The sequence below is a fragment of the Mus caroli genome, chromosome 15 (genome assembly GCF_900094665.2).
Source record: "Mus caroli chromosome 15, CAROLI_EIJ_v1.1, whole genome shotgun sequence".
Classification (NCBI taxonomy): domain Eukaryota; kingdom Metazoa; phylum Chordata; class Mammalia; order Rodentia; family Muridae; genus Mus; species Mus caroli.
Genome location: NC_034584.1, coordinates 91065029 through 91084391, shown reverse-complemented (window position 1 = coordinate 91084391; position 19363 = coordinate 91065029). Strand labels below are relative to the sequence as shown.

General features: G+C 46.5%; 1 protein-coding gene across 4 annotated transcripts in view; it reads right to left on the bottom strand.

Annotated features, from left to right (window-relative positions):
* Pced1b (PC-esterase domain containing 1B) overlaps positions 1 to 19363 on the bottom strand; it is a 137756-nt gene that overhangs the window by 10174 nt on the left and 108219 nt on the right. For 3 of the 4 annotated variants that reach the window (XM_021183720.2, XM_021183719.2, XM_029469637.1), the window contains exon 4: positions 12270 to 12408. The gene's annotated coding sequence lies outside the window, so the exon portion shown is untranslated. Of the gene's footprint in view, positions 1 to 1451; positions 1965 to 12269; positions 12409 to 19363 lie in introns of those variants that run through there. The other variant, XM_029469638.1, reaches the window with a different exon arrangement.

The window sequence follows — 19363 nt, the reverse complement described above, 5'->3', positions numbered from 1 at the left end:
GGTGGTGGAGGTGGTGGTGGTGGGTGTGTCCCCGATCATCTGGGATCAAACACAGGATCTGTTTAAGATCAGTTTTGTCAGAGATTCTTCCTCTGTCCTTCAGACAGCTGTCTCCTTCCTCCTTAATGCTTGGTTTGCTACTTCAGGTAACTCGCCCTGTCCTGCAGGCTGTCCTCACTTGGGTTCCTCCCGCCTCCACATGCCAACTGGTCTCAGGAGTCCTCTAATCCAGGTCTCCTCCATGTGCCCTGGCTTGCCCATCCATCGCCCTATGCCTCCTCACAGCGGACATTCACAGTGGGTCCTCACAGGCCAGTCAGGTGAAAACTTAGTCTACTTACAGAGAAATCAACAGAGGCTATGCAAAATAGCCCAAGACTGCTCAGCTGGCAAAAGCCAGAACTGAAGAAGTCTTCGGATGAATTAGATAAGATTGGTGCTTAGGTTTCCTTTCTTTGGGTTAAAAAAAATTATATATATATATATATATATATATATATATATAATTTTTTTGAATATATAATTTTTTGAAACCATATATATATATATGGTTTCAAAACCTGAGCTTTTAACCCAGCTATACATATTTGTTCAAATTAAAAGAAGGAAGTAAAATTATCTAGAAAGAAAAATATGCATGTGGTTTCCCTCCTGGTTATTCTCTGCCAGGAAAACTATTTTGCACGCTACTTTAAACGCTTCCACAAGGACACAAAGCAGGCACAGAGCTTCTCTGGTTTGTTATTACTAATTAGCCTTCTTACTTGCGGTGAAATGAAGCATTTCACCGAGGGTTTAGCAACACCAATCTGGTAACATTGTTTCAGGCTCCTCTGGCGATCTTTAAGTGTTTAAACTTGCTTATCCTTGTGTTCCTCTTAAGAAGCCAAGGAAATCGGTACTTTTCTTTTTACACACTCAAAAAACAAGGTTGACAGGGAATGAGCTCCCGGCTTGACAGTCACAGGCTTATGGGACGCAGGGCTGGGGTGCCAAGCCTCTGTGGTCAACCACAACAGACAGGATTGCATAGACAATAAATAGATACCGCACCTCCTTTTCCCTTCAACATGGAACTGGCTGTTTTACTGTATCTTTTTCTTTTTCTTTTCTTTTCTTTTTTTTTTTTTAAGGAGTTTAATTGTTTACCAGTGTAGACCACATAGCTAACAGCTTGTCCTTTGGTGCCACCAAGTCTGGTGCCTGGAGTTCCCCCCCCCCCCACCTGCTCGTTGACTCCTTACAGTAGAGATCTGAGAAACGATGATCGGTCTGAAAATTTAAATGTATATTTAAAAGAGAATGGGGAATCTCCCAAGATCTTACTTCCTTAGTTAGGTAGGGAGGAGGAGGGGGAGGAGAAGGAGGAAGATAGCCTGGGCTACAAGAGACCCATTATCGAAAGAAAAAAAAAAAACAAACCCGAAAACAGAAAGCTGGGGAGTACTTACTTATGGAAACCACTGGTGACTTTTTTAAAAAAGGTGTCTCTCTGTTGATTCTAGATCCTTCCCTAGATAGAGTCCTTTCCTGGCTGTAGATCAGAATGGCCCAGGCTCTGTCTTCGGGGTAAATAAGTTCAGCACTGGGTGCTGCAACTTTCACAAGGCAGTGTCTGGGGAGGTGATGCCATTTCCGGTGGCCTCTGGGGCAAATGACAGGATACTGCATTTGCTCTCTTGCTTTAGGAACAATAATGACCGAAGTTTTAAGACTGCGTCATTAACGTGGACGAAACCTGACGTGGTGGGTAGGCTCTGAATTCATTTTTATGTTGCCTTCCCTCAGTAATTTGAATGTGACCCTTTCTGTTCTCTAAGAGTTTGGGTCCTCCGTTTTTACTATGCCGGGCGTGGTGAATACGAAGCAGAAAGCATTAGGCGTGGGAAAGAGAAGTTGAGGGGAGAGATTTGGGGAGATGAGAGATTTCTCCCTTTACTTCTCATTTAGTAGCCTTGATCCTGTGTTGGGGGAGGGGAAGGCTCTGTTTTTAACCCAGCCTCCCTCTCGGTCTGCACGCAGCTCGGTAGGGGGGATGACTGCCCCTCCACAGCTGGGAGTCGGGATATAGGTCCAAGGTAGTCCAGAAAAAGTCAGAGCTGTGACCAGGAGCCAGGTAAATGCGGGAAAGGTCAGAGTCAGCCCAGTCCCTTCGACTCCCTCTCGCAGACTCCCACTGGAAACTGTCATCTGCTGTGAAAGAAAGGGCCTCTGATTCAGCAGATAAGCTCTGGCCTTGGGTTCTGCTGGGGATGATCTCACTGGGGGGGTGGGGGAGGGAGGGACTCTCACCTCCTACGAATACCGAGATGAAAGAAGGAGGAAATGAATCAGAAAAAAAAAATCAAAACCTAGGAGAAGAGAAACTTAAAAAAACAAAACAAAAAAAACAGCTTTAAAAAAAATAGTAGGGCTTTTTAATAGGTGTTCTAAACACTTCAGAGCAAGCATTAGAATTGAGGTTACTGTTTGGTGTGTCCTTTGTATGTCTGTGTGTAAAACTCCGGCCCTGCCCTCTCTCCCTCTGAGCTCCAGCCCCAGCTTCTAACCTCCATCACAATAAACAGTAGAAAGTATGGAACCAGAAATACTCTGCAGTGAGACCAGTGTAGGCCCAAGCTCACAATCCCCGCACTCGGTAGGGCAGTAGCAGGATCTACACAAAGCCCAGGCCTGTAACCCGACTTTTGTCTGCTTAGTGGGCTCCTTTTTCTTCCACCCTTCTCCAGACCCCTTCTACCCTTTCAACCCCAGAACTCTAGGCTGGAGAGAAAAAGGGGTGGAGGGGAAAGGAGTCTACAATGGCCTTAGACTACTTCCTGCTGGTTAGGGGCGTTCCTTGGGCAAGTTTCATCTTCGCTGTCAAAAGATCTAATTTCTTCTTTCCTCTCTTTGCATACAACTATTATCCAACCACCAGTCAACCAGCCCTTCTACTGGGGCTCTAGTGTTTATACATCCTCTGATTAATCCCCAGAGTTCCAAACGGTCACACACTGGCCAAAAACTATCAAACTATCTGCAGCTGGCAAAATCACCCCCCTCCCTGCCAGTGCACGAGGTAAGCCACAGCGAGCTGCGGTGCACAGTCTGAAGCAGCTCCGTATCCCACGCCTGGGATTAAAACAAAGCATAGTCTTATAATATTTCTGTGTTAAAAAACAAACAAACGGGCTGGTGAGATGGCTCAGTGGGTAAGAGCACCCAATGCTCTTCCAAAGGTCCGAAGTTCAAATCCCAGCAACCACATGGTGGCTCACAACCACCCGTAATGAGATCTGATGCCCTCTTCTGTAGCTGTCTTCAGACAGTGTACTTACATATAATAAATAAATAAATAAATAAATAAATAAATACTTTAAAAACAAACAAACATAGGAGGAACAACACAGTACCCCCAGAGCTCCCTGAGACTAAACCACCAACCAAAGAAAACACATGGTGGGACTCATGGCTCTAGCTGCATATGTAGCAGAGGATGGCCTACTCAGTGGGTCATCAATGGGAGGAGAGGCCCTTGGTCCTGTGAAGGTTCTATGCTACAGTGTGGGGGAATGCCAGGGTCAGGAAGTGGGAGTGAGTGGGTTGGTGAGCAGGGGGAGGGGGAAGACGATGGGGGTTTTTGGAGGGGAAACCAGGAAAGGGGGTAACATTTAAAATGTAAATAAAGAAAATATCTAATAAAAGAAAAGAAAAAAAACAAGGGGGGGAAGGGTATGGGGGACTTTTGGGATAGCATTTGAAATGTAAATGAAGAAAATACCTAATTTAAATAAATAAATAAAAAAGAAAAAGGGAAAAACAAAAAACAAAATAAAACAAATTTCTCATTACACAGACCAGAAACTTAAGGTCATCCTTGACTGTAGGCCTGCGTTTGAAGTGAGTCTGAATTACTTAAGACCCTGCCAGAGGGGAAGGGGGAGCGTAAGGGGGAGGGAGGAGAAGAATGTGCTCCCATCTGAGAGGGGCGGTAGGGAGGGTGGGGGAGGGAGAGAGAGAGAGAGAGAAGACTGTATTCCCAAGACTCTTCTCTAGAAGCACCGCCAGCTACTTTGTCAGAAACATTCTATACAGATATTCCATAGCTGAAGAGATTTCTATATTCTCAAGTCAGGATAGAAAGCAGAAATTATCCTGCTGACAGACAAGGTTTCTCTGTGTAGCCCTGGCTGTCCTGGAATTCACTCTGTAGACCAGGCTGGCCTTGAACTCAGAGATCTACCTGCCTCTGCCTCCCAAGTGCTGGGATTAAAGGCGTGCGCCAACAGTGCCCCGCTTTTTGTTGTTGCTGAAGTTCTTTTCTACGGCAAAGTGAAAATAATCCTGGATTTGCCTAAGCAGAGCTCTCCAAGGCTCAAAGGTCCTGGGGTTGACAATACTGTTCAGTGGTAAAGCCAGTCAAGTGACCTGGAGCAAGAAGGCAGGCAAAGCTATCCTGTGGCGCTGCAGCCAGGCCTTGGAGCACGTGACTTGGTCATGTGACCCGCCCTGGTCTATGGGTCTCCACCCTCCAGCATGGAGAGCTCTGAACTCAAGCTCCCCAGGTTCTTAGTGCACCGGTGGTGGGATGGAGAGTAAAGCTATGGTGTGGGATAGGTGAACCCGAGACCTCTGGCTTTGGCGCCAAGGGACTCACATTTTTTTTTTTTTTTACGACCTAGGTGGTCAGAGAACTCCTCAGAATCTACTCTTTCATTTGCAAAATAATGGCAATAATCACCGCTATGGGAATGCTAAGACTGGGATGAGAACCTGGCACAATATGTCCATAAGACCAAAAAAAAAAAAATTTTTTCTCTATTCTCTCTCTCTCTCCCCCTCTTCCTTCTTCCTCTCCCTCCCTTCCCCGCCCCCCTCAGTCTCAGTCAGTTACAGCCACAGGCTTGTATGCTTTAGGGAATAGCCCAGTAGACAGGGGAAAGATGATACAGAGATGGGGAAAGTTGCCAGAGCCAAGTCCTTGCCCTAGTAAAGAGCCAGGATAGCACGCGCGCGTGCCTCTGTGTGTGTGTGTGTGTGTGTGTGTGTGTGTGTGTGTGTGTGTGTAGCTGCAAGAGACTGGGTGGACACTCCCCCTGGATGAGGAAGAGACTGGCGGCACCTGCCAGGCAACTTGTAGGGCTTGAGTTCTGTTTTTTCTCTGGTCTATCTCAGCAAGGTGGGTGAAGGCATAGCGCAGGCAAGGAGCTATATTTAACCAAGATTGGAGCTAGATTCTATGCTTCGCTATGTATCCCTGACTGACCTGGAACCCCCATATGTAGATCAGGCTATCCTTGAACTCACAGAGATCCACCTGTCTCAGAATCTACTCTTTCATTTGCAAAATAGTGGCGATAATCACCTCTATGGGAATGCTAAGACTGGGATGGGAACCTGGCACAATATGTCCATAAGACAAAAAACAAAAAACAAAACCAAAAAAAAAACCCAAACAAACAAACAAACAAAAAAATCCCTCTGCCCCTGTCTCCTGAGTGTTGGGATTAAAGGCTTGTGCCACCATTCTCAGCCATTTGTTTATTTGGAGACAAGGTCTCACTATGTGGCTCTAGCTTGCCATTTTCCATAAGTAGACTAGGCTGCCCTCCCTCTGCTTCTGCTGGGACTTTAAAGGATGCTGCTGAAGCTGATGATGGTCATTTCATACGCATGCATGTATGTGGAGGTATGGGTCTTTGCACAGGAGTGCAGGTACCTGCAGGGGCCAGCGGAGGCTATCAGACCCCATGGTGCTTGAGTTGCAGGTGGTTATGAGCCGTAAGACGTAGGTTCTGGGAACCCGACTCAGGTTTCGGGCAGAGCAGTGTGTGCTCTTAACTGCGGAACCACCCTTCCAGCTGTGTCTTTGCCTTATTGGTGTTCATTCACGTAAGACTGATATTACAAATTCGTAATTTACTTAAAGTCATGGCTTACTTGAGTCCAAGTACATAAAACCAATTTTTTTTTTTTTTTAGATAGTAGAAAATATTTTTAATGTAATGGCAAAAATAATGTGTTTTCCTCCCTCCTTTTTTTTTTTTTTTTGGTGGTGTTGGATATTAAACTTACAGTCTCAACGATGCTTGGCAAACATCTGTACCCTGTCCAGTAGTGTTCCTTCAACATCAACAACCCTTTATTAGTTCCGGCCACAGCTTATCTTTTTGAAGGGACACCCACCTTCTCTGTTTGAAAGGACAGTTGATTTTTCTTCTCTTCTAGGAATCGAGTGCTCTGAGTGGGCCAGAAATCAGCCCATTCAATATTTACATAAAGATGCATTTACCTCAGTCAGCGGGTGCTTGCATTCAGACTTAGGCTTGGCTACGGTTAAGTAATGGCGGAATTTAGCAAATCAAAAAAAAAAAAGCATGCCTTTTTTTTTTCTTTGCTTGTATGGATATAATGACCTGCATGGTTTTGGTTATTTCTCTTCTAAGAACTTGTGATCTGTGCCTTTAAGTATATATGAGTAAGTCAGCTGTGTATTAACTCAGCATTGGGGAAGCAGAGGCACAAGGGTTGCTGAGAGACTGAGGCCAGCCTGGTCTACATAGTGAGTTTCAGGCCTGCCAAACCTGCATGTTTAGACTCTGACAGGCACAGACACACACACACACACACACACATGAATAATCTATCTCCTCTAATAGCATATTAAGAATTGTGAGGAGGGGCTGGAGAGATGGCTCTGAGGTTAAGAGCACAGGCTGCTCTTCCAGAGGACCCAGGTTCAATTCCCAGCACCCACATGGCAGCTCACAGCTGTCTGTAACTCCTGTTCCAGGGGATCCAATGCCCTCACACAGACATCCTTGCAGTCAAAACACTAATGTACATAAATTAAAAAAAAAAAAAAAAAAAGAATTGTGAGGAACTGGGGATGTAGCTCAGCTGTAGAATGCACGTGAGGCCCCAGGTTCATAACAAACACCTTCCCTTACATTTAAACCTAACATGGCAGTATACGAGGTTGGCAATTCCAGAACCCAGAGGGCTGACAGAGGACGATCACGGTGAGTTTGAAGCTAGCCTGGACTACTGAGTGAGACCCTGCCTTAGAAAAACAAAACAATAACAAAAGGATTTTGAGGGGCCTGTGTTGGGGGCAGGTTCTGATGTTTTGTCTTAATTCGGTTCCCAAAAATCAACTGGGAATCCACATGTCCAGATGCTGAGGGCTCCTGTCCCCAACTGGGTTTTGATTAGCAATAAAGAGCAGCAGCCAATGGCTCTTTATAGGGTGAAAGAGGCGGGGCTTTTAGGATTCCCAGGCAAGAAATGCATGGGAGAAGAAGAAGGGATTCCACCATGAGAGGGGCACGGGACTGACCATACCATATTGGGGAAGCAGAAAGATCAGAATTAAGAGCCCTCTGACAGGTAAGAACTTGGGAAAGTGGTCCCAAGGGCCAACCCCCCGACTGGGTCTGGGGTAGCAGAGATGAAATGTAGATTTTAAAAGGTGTTAACTAAGGAACATGGGAGGAGAGTGTGTGCTAGCCACAGGGAGGTTCAGGAAGCGCCTAGCCATTGAGCTAGTAAGGTATATTTTTTAAATACCTTAAATTTAATTTTAAGCATATTTTAAGTATAATTTTAAGTATATTTTAAGTATAATTTTAAGTATATTTTAAAATACTCTGTGTGTGTGTGTGTGTGTGTTTTCATTCATGAATCCAGAGAGCTCTGGCTAGAAGCACAGGACCACAGAGTGGATTAACAATTCACTGGAGAGATGATACCTCAATGATTAGATTGTGCACTACTCTTAAGAGAGGATCAGTTCCCTGAACTCTCAGCAAGTAGCTCACAACTCCAGCTCTGAGGGAGTCCAATGTCTCTGGCTACCTTGGGCACCTACACACACACACATACACACACACACACACACACACACACACAAACATGTTAGACAAATCTTTCTTAGAAAACCGAAGACTCTGGAAGCCAGCTGTGGTTGGTGGCAGACACCTGTAACCCTAGTTCTTGGAGAACTAGACCAAAAGGTCATGAGTTCTAACCCAGTCTGGACCAAGACCTTGCCAACACATAAATAAACCTAACTTTGAGATCTGAATCAAAACATCTCCTGAGCTCTGCTTCAGCAAGAGAACTAAGTTTGTACTAAGTCAGTATATGTCAACTTCTCCTTGGTTGTTGCTAAGCAAGGACTTAGGGAGGTTTGAGAATGGACGAATCGAGAGACCCAAGATGCCAGTCTGTTGCTATGCCTTGAATCTGTCCACAAGCTGTCTTGGAATCCTTTTGTGCATGGGCTCTGCAGGTCAACAGAGTCCTCATCTCTTGGGCCACTTGACTCTTCTACACCCATTTCCAGCGTCAGAAACGGAATGTTCGGACTGAGCAGCAGAGCTTTGGATTTGCTCTAGGTCGTGGTATGTGCCGGGGTGCGGCTCCACACAACCACAGGCAGCTTGGCTCAGTTCGCCTATTGGGTAGTTCTGGCAGATATCCCGAGTCCTACAGCAAATAAAGTTGTTAGGATAGTCAGCCGAGCGTGGCGTGCCAACCACTGATGCCTGGATTGTTCTTAACCGATCTTTTGAGAAAGGACAATACATTCCTGTTGGCCTCAGCCCATCTCTGTGTAGCTCAGCATGGAGACACCATCCTCAGGTTTTACAATGTAGGGATCCTCTTGCCTTGTAGCTGCTCAAGACATCCTGTGCCCTTAAGTCTCCAGTAAAGTGGGCTGGAGAGATGGCTCAGCCATTAAGAGCACTCACTGACTACTCTTCCAGAGGTCCAGAGTTCAATTCCCAGCAACCACACGGTGACTTACAACCATCTGCAATAGGGTCTGATGCCCTCTTCTGGTGTGTCTGAAGAGAGCAATAGTGTACTTATGTACGTAAAATGAATGAATAAATAATTTTTTAAAAGTCTCCAGTAAAGTGTGATTTGTGCAGTCTGGGTCATTGGCCCCTTCTCCTTGGTATCTCAGGTCCCTTCTGCCTGTGGCCTCTGGCTCTAAACTAAGTGAGGTTTCAAAACAATATATGTTCATCCATGCCTTCTTCATATATATAAATAATACTCTGAATGATTAGCCATAGGTAAAATACAAAGGCTTATTATAAGCACCCTGTGTTATGGGCTGTGATGGTTTGTATATGCTTGGCCCAGGGAGTGGCACTATTAGGAAGTGTGGCCTTATTGGAGTAGGTGTGTCACTTGTGGGAGTGGGCTTAAGTCCCTCATCCTGGCTGCCTGGAAGTCAGTCTTCCACTAGAAGCCTTTAGATAAAGATGTAGAACTCTCAGCTCCTCCTGCACCATGTCTGTCTGGATGCTGCCATGTTCTTGCCTTGATGATAGTGGACTGAACCTCTGAACCTTTGAGCCAGCCTCAATATAACATTGTCTTTATAAGAGTTGCCTTGGGGGCTGGAGAGATGGTTCAGCTATTATGAGCACTGACTGCTCTTCCAGAGGTCCTGAGTTTAATTCCCAGCAACCACATGGTGGCTCACAACCATCTGTAATGGGGATCCGATGTCCTGCCCTCTTATGGTGTGTGTGAAGCCAGTGACAGTGTATACACACACACACACACAGACACACATTCACACATTTTAAGAGTTGCCTTGGTCATGGTGTCTGTTCACAGTGGTAAAACCCTAACTAAGACAAGCCACAGCTCCAGGCTGTCCTGAGAGCATCCCGTAGGAACAGACTGTGGGTGGACAAGAATGATGTAGGCTGTCTTGAGGCTGGGGAGGTTGAACAGCCTTTCCCATCCCAGCTAGGTTCAGTCGTGAGCTTGGCCGTGCAGCAGGCTCCCTAAAGTTTGTAACCCTTTACACAAACGATACTCAAACGGTGCCTGAGAAAAGAGGCCTTACGTTCTATCAGAAATGCATCTCTCACCTGTAGACAATACAGGGAGACGACAAGCCACTCGCTTAGTGTGTTCTGATTCCCGTTCTCCACACAAGTGAGAGGTTCATCCATATTTGATGTCACATGGTTCTTTCTCTTTCTGCAGACCTGAGCCTACACATCTCATTCCCTCTCCCCGAGGAGGCCCTCACCGCAGGGCCTCTCATTGTTCTCAGCTTGCCCTCAGCTAGTAGCTCTCCCGTGCTCACCACTGCCTCTCTTCCCCAGTCCACCCATATCAGAAGCTTTATCCTAGCCAGGGGCCGGGGCACACGCTTTTGACCCCAGACCCAGGAGTTAGAGGCAAGGCAGGAGGTCAAGGCCAGCCTGGTCTATGTAATGAGTTCCAGGTAATCTAGAACTACATTTTGAGACCCTGTGTTAAACCTCAAAAAACAAAAACACTTCATCCTTAGACCTAAAAGAAGGCCTGGGAGGGCACAGGCAGCAGGAGCTAACGGAGAACATGTCAAGTCTTTCAGAGTCATAACGTGCACTTCAAACTGTTCTCTTAAAAATATTATATTAGCCAAGCGGTGGTGGCAAACACCTTTACTCTCAGCATTGGGGAGGCAGAGGCAGGAAGATCTCGGAGTTTGAGGCCAGCCTCGGCTACAGAGTGAGTTCCAGGACAGCCAGGGCTACACAGAGAAACCCTGTCTTGAAAAACAAAACAAAACAAAACAAAAAAAACAAAACAAAAAAACCCCAAAAACAAGACTTTTAATTTTCATTTTTGTTTTGTACTTGTCAAGCCTTCTACTGACAGTTTTTTGTTTGTTTGTTTTGGTTTTTCTCTGTGTAGCCCTGGCTGTCCTGGAACTTACTCTAGACCAGGCTGGCCTCGAACCCAGAAATCCACCTGCCTCTGCCTCCTGAGTGCTGGGATTAAAGGCTTGCGCCACCACGCCCGGTTTATTTAAATGCTCTTCCCAGCTAAATCCTGGGTTGTGAAGCCGGTTCTGGTCAGGATGAAGACAGCTTGGTGTTCTGTGGCGCTACTCCTCCTTTCTCCTACCAGATAAACACCCCCCACCCCCGCACCCAGGCCCCCTAGGGCCTCTCACCTGTGCACAGTGCTCAGTAGCAGCCTTTAAAAATGCATGATAAAAAAACAGCAAAGAACAAAGAAACATTTCTTTTAAACTCCTCAACTCTAGGAGGACCTGACTTACTGCACATTCTAAACGCATGATCTCACTTTCCAGGTCTGATGTCCACAACCACCAGACTATCTCCAGTCAGAAGCCTCCCAGTCCTCTTAGCCACCCAGCACAGGCAGGGAGAGCATGTGGCAAGCTGCTCTGACTAGTCCAGTTCTCTGGCCACAGCCTCTACCTCCGTTCATAGCAGGAATCACGGTGCACCTGACACCTCCCCTCCCCGTCTCTCCAGTCTGTGTCCTAAGATGCTCATCTTGCCACTTTGCTGCCCTTCACAGACTGAGTGTGTGTGAACCTCAATAGTGTCTGAAGGCCCCGGCCTGCCTCCCTCTGTCAGGCATTTTAGCAGCCTGGGAGCCTGCAGGTCTCAGCCCACAGAATCTCCCTATTCTTTCAGGCTGCAATAGTCATTTTGAATATTCTAGCTCCAGTGCCTCTGATCGACAGAATCAACTATTGCAGCTGCCATTTCCTGAGCAGGACGCCCAGACGCCTCACACCCACTGTTACCTTTAGTGCCACCTACAGACTAGGAAGGAGTGTCCCGGGGAGGAAATATTTCCCAGAGGGCCCTGTTTGTCTCAAGTTGCAAGGTCGGGCCTGCCATAGCATCTAGCAGGAAAACTGAACCCTATTTCCAAGCCTACAGGGTGACGTCTACGAGGACTGAAACACCACAGCAAAGATGAGAGAGGCTGTTTTAACTTTTGATTTGGAGGGGAACAGAGGCTGCCGCCAGTGACTGCCAGTGACTGCCGTGGTTTCCGGTATGTCACGGGCCAGCATGTGTCTAGGGACAGTGGGTTTAGAAATCTAAGAAGGAATGGTGGACTCCAAGAATCAGAATCTTGGGAAACCCATTGACTTAAGGCTGTCTTATGATTCTATTCCCGGGAGACCCTACTAAACCCTGGGGGCTTAGAGAGCTGTGTTAGCCAGCAACGTCTGAGGGAGAAACTGTCTTTTGCAGCATTTGATTGACCACAGACTGATATTTTAGGAGGAAGTAGGCCAAGAAAACTGCAACCCTGGCCGCGCTACAGTGTTTGTTAATGAGAATTAGAGCAGGCGCTTACTATCGCTCTGAACAGAAAGAGGCTCCACACGTTCTGTGTGAGCATCAAGGTGGATATTGCAGGTCCGAGCCCGCTTTGTAGGTGGGGGGCTATGCCTAGTGTGTTCATGTCTGTTGTGGGGAGGGGCGCATACTTACATGTCTGTGCAAGGAAGATCCTATTGTCCGGTCCCTCCATCGCTGGGCGCCGAGAAGGAAAGAGGAAGGAAGGCGAGAGGAGAGAAAGGTGGTGATCTCCGCGTCGCCTCGTTGTTCTCATTGCCAAGTCATCCCGGGCCTGTGGAGAGAGCCAGCACTTCCTTCAGTGTCAGTGGGTGGTGCAGCTCTGGGGCCGCTGGGGCCGTGGTGGGGCTTCCTCTTTGGTGGAGCTCATAAGGTGCAAACTTGGCTCTTCTCTGGATGAGCCCCGGTGCCAGCTCCCAGGCTAGCCATGCCAATACAGATCAGAGCCGCCCGCCTGTTCTACACACGTGGGACGGAGCCCTAAGCTAACTCAGCTCCCCAATCACCTTCAGGCCTTTTTCTTTTCTGGGGGCCTGGACCATAGGCTTCATTAAGGTCCTGCTGACCATTAGGGCTCTCCCCACACTCCTGCCCTACTGAGATGCCAGAGCTGCCAGACTGCCAACAGCAGTTCCAATGCCTGGCAGAGACCTCTGACACCGAAGCCAGGGACACTGCTCCAGCTTCTCAGGATGAGTCTGTGGAGTCCATGATCTTACGAAGCAAACTACTTTTGGGGTCAGCAGACTCCGGATAAACCAGCTAGGATCAGTTTCTGCAGTTTGGGGATGCTAGAGTTTGGAGGAAGGGTGAACTGGAGCAGCATCCCTGCCTACCTCCCACCTGGTTCCTCTATTTCTTTTACAATGACCAAGGGCAGTGCTTTAAATGGGTACATTCCCCCCCCCCCCCCATTTTTGGCTTGATTTTTAAGACAGGGTCTTACTATGTAGCCCTGATTGGTCTGGAACAATCCGTGTAGACCAGACTGTCCTCAAACGCAGAGATCCACATCCCCTGCCTCCTGAATGCTGGGATTAAAGGCTGTGTCACTGTGCCTAGTCTCTTTCCTTTTGTGGTTGAGAACATTTTTGTTCCTGCGTTTGATTCCCAGCACTCACACTTCAGCTCTCCACCATCCATAATTCCAGGATCGTAGGGTCTAACACCTTCTTCTCGCTTCCATGGGTACCAGGCACATACGTGGCACACAGACATACATGTGAATGTAACGTTCATACATAGAAATCTTTCAAACGGTAAAAGAGCTGTTTGTCTCCTGGGTATGAATGTGAGTTAGCTTTGTCTTTCCACCGCGCAAGGTCTCAGGACCAAACTCAGGTCATGGGGCTGGGCAGCAAGTGCTCTTACCCACGGAGCCATCTTGATGACCCCCGAAGCTCACAGTTTTTATTCTATTAGGGCATGCTTGGTTCACGCCTGTTTCCAAGTGTGGACAAGAAGACCATGAGTTCGAGGCTAGCCTGGCATACATAAGATGAGTTGCTGTCTCAAAACATCAACAGACCAAACCCTGATTTTCCCCACAAGCAGAGTTTCATATGGTCCATGTGGAAGTCCCTCAGTAGCCAAGCCTTGAATTCTAATCCTCCTGCCTCCTTCCTACCTAGAGGCAAGAGCTCAGGAAGCTGATGTTGCCTTTGAATTCCTGATCCTCCAGCCTCCAAATCTTGGGATTGTAGTCATGTACCAGCTCATTCTGTCCAAAAATCTATCATCTATCTATCAACTATCTATCTATCATCTATCTGTCTGTCTATCTATCTGTCTATCTATCTATCTGTCTATCTATCTATCAATCATCTGTCTGTCTGTCTGTCTATCTATCTATCCCCTCCCTCCCCTGTTTTGGTGGGGGGTAGGGATTCAAGACAGGGATTTCCTCTGTGTAGCCCCCACCCCACCCACCACATCCTGGAATTTACTCTATAGACCAAGCTGGCCTCAACTCTGCCTCTGGGATTGATTGAAGGTGTGTGCCATTACCACCTGGCCAAATCTCTTATTTTTTAGTGATTAACTCTGATAAAGGAGGCTGAACAAAGGGGAAGAGAACCTTTGCCTCACTCAATAAGGTAAAACAAGTGCAGCTGAGAAGTAAACCAAGCACTAACCAGGCCTGACACTAACTAGGCACTGGTTGCCAGCCACAGCCCTGCCCTGCCCTCCCCCTCCCCTCCCTCCTCTGTTCTCCTCTCTCTCTCTCTCTCTCTCTCTCTCTCTCTCTCTCTCTCTCTCTCTCTCTCTTTCTGTTTCTTTAAGGTAATTGGCTAAATTAGTTCCTGGTTCTACAAGCCATAAGGAGTATGAAATGGGTGTTGGTGAGATGGCTCAGTGGGTAAGAGCACCCGACTGCTCTTCTGTAGGTCCAGAGTTCAAATCCTAGCAACCACATGGTGGCTCACAACCATCCTTAATGAGATCTGATGCCCTCTTCTGGAGTGTCTGAAGACAGCTACAGTGTACTTACATATAATAAATAAATAAATCTTAAAAAAAAAACTTAAAAAAAAAAAAAGGAATATGAAATGGTTAGGGAGCAACCGAGCCGGGGTGTTCTGATGCTTTTAAGTGAAGAATCACAGAGCGCACAGACAGCACTTATTATTGAATTAGAAACAAACACGACGGCCCATGTGTAAACGTCAGAAATCAGGACTGGTGTAGAGAGCGAGGCAGGCATCTCTGGAGAAGCAATTAAGAGCCACCTGGACAAAGCTGGGTGTGGTGGCGCAGGCCTTTAATCCCAGCACTCAGGAGGCAGAGGCAGGCGGATTTCTGAGTTCGAGGCCAGCCTGGTCTACAGAGTAAGTTCCAGGACAGCCAAGGCTATACAGAGAAACCCTGTCTCCAAAAACAAACAAACAAAAAAGAATGCTCTCCTGTCCCTTTAAACAGTTTCCCCGGTAGCCCCTGGCTGGCCTGGTATCCACTGTGTTGGCTTGGAACACATGCAGTCTTCTTTCCTTGGCTTACGTGCTGCTATTACCATGCCTGCCTTGATGTGATGCTTACTAGTATTATGGGTCAAACCCAGGGGTCACGCATGCCAGGCCAGGCAAGCACTCTATGACCCACCTGTACCCATAAACGGATTTTGTACTTTTTATTTTGAGACAGACTCTAAGTTGCCCAAGCTGGCCGTGAATACATCATCCTCTGGGTGCATGAGGTTATGACCCGCTGCTACCATAAAGATTTATTTATTATTATACGTAAGTACACTGTAGCTGTCTTCAGACACACCAGAAGAGGGCGTCAGATCTCATTACAGATGGTTGTGAGCCACCATGTGGTTGCTGGGACTTGAAATCAGGACCTTCTGAAGAACAGTCAGTGCTCTTAACCGCTGAGCCATCATCACTCCAGCCCCTATACCTGCCTTCTTAACCTCATGGGTGGCCTGTCTCCCTTCCCCACTTCTCATCCACACATGGGACAAGAGAACACTTCCTTTCTTATGAAGGCAGAGACATGGGAGGGCAGTGCTGGTGAATGGAAATTAATGCCCTGCTCTGGGAACAGCAGGGAACGGTCCCTGGTTTTGCTTGTACAATGGCCACGGCGCAGTCTCACAATAGAGAACATGTGCCCTGTAAGTGGCAGCAGCAGCAGCTCTGTTCTGACGGATCATGATGATTACCTCATGACGGATCATGACAGCTTCAGTAGCACCAGGGATTTCAGGGGAAAGGCTGAAGATAAAGGTATTGTGAGCAATAACCTGATAAAAAACACCGGCTTCAAAACAAGCATGCGCAAAACACAAAACAGCAAGCGAAAAACTAAGGACTTTAAAGCTTTGCTGATATTGCTTTGTGTGTGTCTGTGTGTATGTATGTGTGTGTATATGTGCATGTCTATGTATGTATGTGTATGTGTTTCTGTGTGTCTGTGTATATACATGTGTGTGTGTCTGTATGCCTTGTGCTGTGTGTGTGTCTGTGCATGACTGTGTATGTATGCATGTGTGTATGTGTGTGTATGTGCATGTCTGTGTGTGTATGTATGTATGTCTATGTCTATGTATGTATGTGTGTATATGTGTATGCATGTGTGTATGTGTATACGTATATATGTGCGTATGTCTGTGTATGTGCATGTCTGTGTATATGTATATGTGTGTGTATGTATGTGTGTATCAGCATGTGTGTATGTGTGTGTACAAGCAGTAGTCCAGACTGTGCAGACCCAGATCAAACTGGAGCAGTGGATAGAAGAGAAGCAAGCAGGAGGCCTGTGAAGCTACAAAAGCCATTAAGAGAGGATTCTGAGATGGCTCTCCACTTACCATTGCTCTTCTTGCTAAAGCAAAACCCAATAATGGTTTCCTAGGTAACAGACAGAGTGGCCCAGACTGACTGGAATCCCATGTGTGTCTCCAGTACAGCATCAATTTGATAGGTGAGTTTGGGCAGGATTTCTCAGGGTCTCTCTCACCAGTGCAGGAATGGATGCTGACAAGGGGTTACCTCCTAAATCTTGGCAAAGGACACTCTTCTATCCACTCGCAGAGTCCCTCATCAATTCTCATTTGCCTTTGTAACACACTGAAAGCATTTCTCCAAGCCCGGGTATCTCCCAAGTACACATTACCATCTACTTGTTAATCAATTTTATGTGTGGTGACTTTGGTGACTATAAATAATTGAGCACTTGTAACCCCAATTAGTGATCTGGTTATTGATCTTGCGGCTTTTAATTTCTGCAGCCGGGCAGAGCTTAGGGATTTAGTTTCATGTTGATACTGGAAACTAAATGTGTGGGTACACATATTACTCTCTAAAGCTGGACTTAAACACCTTGGCTTCCTGATGCTGGGACAGAGGATCATTGGAATTCAAGAAGTCTTGGCTACTGGGGCTAGAAAAAGAGCTCTATGTTTAAAAGCAATTTCTGCTTTCGCAGAGGTCCGGAGTTTGATTCTCAGCACTCAAATGTCAATCCACAACTGGCTATAACTCCAGTTCCAATGGCTCTGATTCCCTTTTCTAGCCTCTGGGGCCACCACACAAACACATGATGTCTAGACTGCTCCATGCATACAGGCAAAACACTCATGCATATAAAATAAATGTAAGGAAAAATTAAACAAGACTTCCAGGCTAGGCGGGATAATGCATTGTGACCCTGTTTCAAAAACAAAACAAGGTTCATATCCTTTGTCAAGGAACGACGACGATACGAGAACTCTGTCAGGACAGCATCAATAACCCGCAGTGTCTATAGCTTTAGAGATCCAGGTTGACATGACTACAGTGTTCATTGTAACTGCCATTCTGCCACCAGGGTAACCTCGACCTCCCCAAGCTTGAAGGACAAACCGATGTTGACATATTCAGAGTTTACATTGGGATTCAGGCTTTGTGCTAGCCCTGTGGTTCTCAACCTTCCTGTCGCTGTGACCCTTTAATATAGTTCTTCATGTTGTGGTGTGGTGACCCCCCCCCCCAACAGTAAAGTTATTTCCATTGCTACTTCATAACTGTAATTTTGCTACGGTTATGAGTCATAGTGTAAATAGTTTTGTTTTGTTTTGTTTTTTGTTTTTGTAGCCCTGGCTGTCCTGGAACTCACTCTGTAGACCAGGCTGGCCTTGAACTCAGAAATCTACCTGCCTCTGCCTCCCGAGTGCTGGGATTAAGGCGTGCGCCATGACTGCTCCACCTTTGGCAGTGCGTAACCAGCTTGCATCACAGTACACTCCAGAACAGTTTCATTCCTAGAAAACCCCTCGTGTTCTACCTACTTCCCTACCTTTCCTCCCTGGGAAATCCTGGCCGCCATTCCTCCTCCTCACCCCAGCCTTGTCAATGACCATACTTGCTGGGTCACATGGTAAGACAGTGTTTGGCTTGGTGGGGAACGGGCCAGTCTGCCTCCTAATGAGGTCATCATCGTCCCGTTGCTCTGCCTCCTCACCAGCGTTTGGTTTGTTAGGGCTTTGGATTTTAACCACTGTGGCAGGCGCGTAGCAGCCTATCAGTGTTCGAGTTTGCAATGTCCTAATGACCTATGGTGCCGGGGCTCTTTGCATGTGCTTGTCTGCTGTCTGTATGTCCTGCTTTCCCCAAATGTCAATTCAGGTCTTTTTCCTTTTTAGAAATCAGAAAGGCAAATTGACCAGTCAGAGAGGGCTTGACTCACATGCACAAAGCTTTGGGATCAATGCCTAGCTCTGTATAAACTGGGGACGTGTCTCATGCAGCCCAGGCTGGTCTTGAACTCACAGCACAGCTGTGTTCTTTCTTTTTTTGTTTTTTTGAGACAGGATTTCTCTGTGTAGCCCTGGCTGTCCTGGAACTCACTTTGTAGACCAGGCTGGCCTCGAACTCAAGAGATCCGCCTGCCTCTGCCTCCCCAGTGCTGGCCCACATCTGCCCCCACCTTTCAAGGGCAGGGATTACAGGCATGTACTATAATTATAATAACATAGTTGATGCTTGGCTCATTACTTGACTTTTGAACAAACTGAACCTGCTTCATGTGGCTGGAATCAAACCTTTTTGACCATGACATATAATTATTTTATACATTTGGAATCAACTTAACTAGTATTTTGCTGAAGACTCTGGCCTCTGAGTTCATAAGAGACACTAGTGTTGGGGTCTTTTTCTCTCACTGTCCTGTTTCTGATAACAGGGTAACAATGCTGGTCTCAGTGTAGGCTGGGACATGGCCCTTTGGCTTCTGTTTTCCGGAAAAAGATGAGAACAGTGGTATGCAGCATATATGACCCAAGAGCATAACCAGGCCTGGTCCTTTCTGCTCTGAAAGGTTGTCAGTGATAATTCAATTTACTTCAATGATGACGGCTGACTCTGTTTACCCTTTTTTTTTTTTACCCCCCACCCCCAATCCCATTTACTCTTGATACTGCCATACAGTAGGGCTATCTTCCAACATGACAAACTTGTTTGTGCACAGAGATCTTCGGCTTCATTATTCTTTTAATGTGCATCAAATAGGCTGTAACGCCCCTCTTTCTGAAATTAGCAATTTACAGCTTCTCTCTTTCTGATATACCACTATGTCTTTATCACATTTTTATTATGTATGAGGGCAAATATGTGCTCCTGTGGCCTATCTGATTTCTTTTGTAAACTGTCAGCTTGTGTGCTTTGTTCTTTTTTCTATTTCACCTAAGGATTAATAAATATTAGACAGATTAACCAGCTGGCCTGTTGTAAATACTGAGAGTGATTTTT